Consider the following 5,068-nt stretch of genomic DNA (forward strand, 5'->3'; position numbering starts at 1 on the left):
ACAAATTATTTAAAAATAGTTGTACTGAGAGGGTATTTAGGACACTAGAGTCTTTGAGACTCTCAAGAGATGATTTTTCTGAACGGAGAATCATCAACTAGCCATGGATTCAGCTCTTAAAACAGTAGTTTTGACCTAATTTTGCAATGACTCTTTTTTTTTTCTTTTTAAAACAGCTTTATTAACTTCACAATATGTAATGAGCATCTTTCCATGCAAGAGATATAACTCCTTGGCTAACAAAAACATAACACTGTCCAAAACACAGCATTCAATTAGAAGCTGGTTACAGGAGCCCCACCAGAAACAAGTAACATCAAAAAGTTTAAAGCAAAGATATATTATGAAAACGTAAGTTGAGAAAGCAGGGGTCTCCCTATTAACTTCAGGAAAAACATCGGGATTCATGGCATAAGGCAAAACTCATCATGATGTTCATGGTGAGGGGGGTCAGTGCTAACTGCCTGTAAACTATGACTGAACTGCTTTTCCCTCAGCTTTTCCAACAGCTCTCTCACCTCTTCCCTAATCCTTTGCATATTTTCTTCTCTCACCCTTGCCTGTGACCCCCCAAGCCTTTGAATCATGTCCCATCTATACTGCAGGAAGGGCTACCTCATGCGGAACCGCCTACGATTTCCTCTAGGCATACAGTTTTCACCAGCTTCGAAAGGGAGTGCCAAGGGCTCGCCTTTATTAGCGTCTTGCTCCTTTTCATCCATTTCTTCTTTTTCCTGGTAGGCATCATTCATGTTGAGATTTTCCCCCGCATGTTCCTCTTTGGACGCCGTTACTCCTGGGCCTATCCTGGAAGTCTCCTCCTCTTCCTCTTGATTCCGGCCGCAATGTGCACCACTGGGACCCTCAGACCCGCAGACCTGCCCACCTCTCTGCCTCCTTCTTTTCTGGGCGGCCCCGGGCCCGCACGCCCTCAGGGCCACCAAGAGCAGGTGCTAGAAGAGCGCGAGACCGGGTTGATTCTACTGCAATGACTCTTAAATGTAACATCTCTCCTTTATTCCTCAAATTCATTAAAACTATTAAGTCCATCCTTCACTGGCCCATTCTAACCTAGAGCTTATATCATTACATTTAGGTTTGTAAAGCAGATGGTTTGTAACTGATGATGGAAATATTCTATGTTTGCAGTGTTTGATATAGTAGGTACTAGCCACATGTGGCAAGTGACACTGAAGAAGTGAGTTTTTTGCTTTATTTAATTTTAGTTCATTTAAACTTAAGCCCCTGTGGTTTGCACCTACTGTAAAGGTTGGTGCAGGTCATATTTGTTTTCCCCTTTGCCATTAACCTTCTTAATCAGCTTCCAGCATCTCATCCCCTTTAACACTTCCTCTCTCTCACTCCTGGTTTGTGCAGTGGTCCACTAAGTAAGCACCCCAAGTCCCAGTCTTGAATAGCATTCATGCATGAACTGGTCACACTGGCTCTGCTCCTTGGTCTTGACTCTAAACCAAACCCAAAGTCTCTCCCATTGTGGTGAGACTGTGTAGACTGGGTGAGACACATAGACCAATGAAGCACACCCATCTCTGCTATTCAATGAAGAAGTTAAACTGATTAGTCAGAGGCATCTTCCATGTTTGCAAAGGACAGCTCTATACATCTTAAAGGAATTGCCCCTTGTGATGTTTTTGCCAGTGCAGGAGACACATCTGTTTCAAATCAAAACAAGATTGAGAGATGTTCCAGAATTAGCTTTAACTTAGTTACCTCTAAAAGTCAAGGAATTATTATTTTATTTGCAATTAGTGCTTCCAAATACCATGTTCTCAGTATCATTAATAGTAGAACACTGGATAATCATATGTCTTTAAGAAGAGAAAAAGCTGTGAGAATTTAATTGCAAATAAAATATCTCACTTTTAAATATAGTATCCCTCTGTGTTTGCAGTTGGAAGGCAGGGAAAGAATAGGGGATTTTGCCTTTCTATTCAAGTTTGCCTCCAGGGAGTGAGTCACAAAGATGATTACAGGGTACCTCAGGCAGATTACCAAAGCAATATTTAGGGCAATTCAAACTGACTCATTCATGTTATATTTTGCACTGAAAGACACAATTTCCAGATTTAAACATTTTTTTTACAAACACTATTCAGGTTCCTTGGATATCAAAGAATACTTTAAAAACAGATTTTGATGAGTCAGATGGAAATAAATCAGAGGCATGCAGATTAAATGTTTAAGAGAGAAAAGATCTAGGAGAAATGTGCTTGAGGGAAAATTCATTTGAGATCATCTTGAAACTAAGGCATTTTAAAAGGGCTCGTTTTTCAAAATTCTTTTATTAGAGGATCTAAAATGAAAAAGCTTCTTCAGGCATTCAGACAACAGATTCCATTGTTCCCCTTTATAATGCTTAGTAATAACTCAAAGATTTTTTGATATGTACAGAAATATGGTAGTGAATAGGAAAGACTTCTAGGACTTAGACAGCAGATGTGAACACTTTACTTCACCACACCAAAGCAATTACCATCCAGCTAATCTTAATAGCAGCATCTATGGTGTTAACAGTTTGTTTCTTTTAATTAACTCTTTCCCTAACAAAGTAAGAGTGGAGCTTCTTGACGGTGTTCTATTCTCTAGAGGGAGATTTTTTAATTCAGAAATCTAGGACCCAAGAGATAGGTCTTCAGATCCCAAGAGCAAGGATACTGACATGAAACATTTAGTGATGTCCCAAAAGCAAATGTAATCCAGATGCTGAAAGTATATGGCAAGTTCCAACCATAAAATAGTCATCTAAAAGACCCAGAGTATGCTTGTATTATTTTTGAAGTATCTTCATCATGCAAATAAGAAATTTTCTTAGAGAAGTGTTGGGCCTTGGAGAATTGTACCAAGAAGCTAACTGTTTAGTCAATTGCATGGTTTGACAATTCTCTTCTTGTTTTAGCTGCCTCTAGAATGAAAGCTCACTCACTGCTGTAGCCTCTTATCAGAGTCTGTTACATAGATAGCAGTACATATTTTCTTTTGACTAGATTAGCAAATAAGTGAAGGGAAGAATTAATTTCTAATTAAAGTTAGGAATAAATACATTGAAGGTCTGTCCATTATTCACTGCCTTGCAATCGAATCATCTCTTAATTCTTAGCACTGAACATGGCTAGCTTACTTAAGTTTCCTAAACCATGAATACATCGTGGCATCCTGTTGGCCAGGAGACAAAAAACAGTGTTAGTCTATTAAAAGAAATTTCTAACCAAAAGTAGATCCTTATCAAAAATTCTGGGTCTGTGTGGTCCAATCTCACTCACAATTTATCATCACAGCGATTAATACATACCAGAAAATACGAATAGTAATGAATCTGCTCAGATATTTATAGAAATCAGTTTTTCAGCCAATTTTTCAAGATGGGACAATGAATCCATTCAATAAATATTTGTTGAGTGCCTATTACAAGCAAAACAATGTAAATAGATTCTTGAGAGATATAGAAGTGTATGAGAAGCACACATCAACAAGAACTAAGTAAAATCATGGGTGGATAGAATTTTAGGCTAAGAGATGGACATGGTAAGGTTATGATCTATAGTAAAAGCAACTCTGAAATTACAGAGTTAATGCTTGATGAAAAGATTTTTCTGGAAAAAAAGTTGTATCTAGCAGAATCTTCAAAAACCTTCTCTTTAGCAGCATGCTTTTCCTTTTGCTCAGTCCTGCAGTATTAACCTTATATTAAGACAGTTCAAAGGCAGCTGGTACTATACTTCACTTTGGGTAATTACTGTCAGCTTCATGCTATTGAATAATGTTGTTCCAGAATGGCACAGATAATGTAAAACTATTAATATTTGTGCTTTAGTCTTGTAGAACCTCATTTAGTCAGAAATATCTATAACCAAGATTTGTGCACATGTACAGTACAATGGAAATTGGTGTTTATAATCACGCCCCTGAATGTGCCCTGAGATTCCAAAATGCCTTCTAAAAATGACTTCTAAGGCATAAAACAATTACGGTCAATCAATCAACAAACAAGTATGTTTCTATTATTATAGCTAGAGATAATACAGAAATATGTTAAGATGTAGTTTATGTTCCGAAGAAGCTTACAACCATAGAAGGACTTATAACTCACCAAACGATCTTTAGTAAATACAATATGAATGTTGGAAAGGGAACTTCTGCCCCCACCTTGACTTACTGTCCTTTTCTAAATATCCTGTCTTCAAGGGAAGAAAGGTTGTTATTGGCCATGACATGGAATCTTTACTGGGCTCTGGTTTACCAGTGGGAGGGCTCAATACCCATGCTTTTGGGCAGCTTTCACTTCCTGCCTCCATACGGTAAACAGGTTTCTCAGATTCAGTTTTCCTAGATTCAGAGGAAAGGCTTAGAGCCTGAGCCATGTTTTCATACACAGATATTACCTAAAAGGGCTGCATTGGAAGAAAAAGAGTGGTTGTTTGGATATGAATACATTGGTATTTTATTAAGAATTGCTATACATATATTCCTTTGCATGAATTCAGGAAGAGGAATGAGTAATAAATTTATCAAAATCCCACACTGAACCCTTAGCATGGTATTTAACCAGAAAGTAAGAGTAAATTTGGATTCATCTGGGTCCATCATAAAGTTGCTATTTCTTTTCCTCTTAACTTTAGTTGGAAAATGTATATGGTTGTCATACATTACTTTTGCAAACAATATTTATATTTTCTAACTCTTTCCTTAAGCCACATATCTTAAGAGGAAATGCTAAAGAGTTGCAAGACACAACCTGAATGACTTCTTTTATGTAACCAGGGTTACTGACTAATCCTATCTCTCTCTCTTGACTAGGGCCACTTTGAAGGCAAACTCTGTAATTTTGCTCCTTTACTCAGTGGTTGATGCTCAGCAAGAGCTCAAAAAAATGCTAATTAAATGAATGAATGAATTTCTAATGTAAGTTTGAAGAAAAGGAGTTGAGAGTATCCAGTGTTCCCTGCCTAGGAAATCTAACAATCTTTCAGGAGTTCCTGATGAACTAGAAGTGACCGTTAGGTATCTGGATTGTGAATGTATCTGTGGTATCTCTGTCAATCAATAAGTG

The 5,068-nt window shown here is 37.6% G+C and overlaps 1 pseudogene; it reads right to left on the reverse strand.

Annotated features, from left to right (window-relative positions):
* Window positions 1–404: 404 nt before the first annotated feature.
* LOC143686779 (protein BEX1-like) lies at window positions 405–4,379 on the reverse strand (annotated as a pseudogene).
* Between the last annotated feature and the right edge of the window lie 689 nt (window positions 4,380–5,068).

Source organism: Tamandua tetradactyla, chromosome 6 (genome assembly GCF_023851605.1).
Source record: "Tamandua tetradactyla isolate mTamTet1 chromosome 6, mTamTet1.pri, whole genome shotgun sequence".
Lineage (NCBI taxonomy): Eukaryota > Metazoa > Chordata > Mammalia > Pilosa > Myrmecophagidae > Tamandua > Tamandua tetradactyla.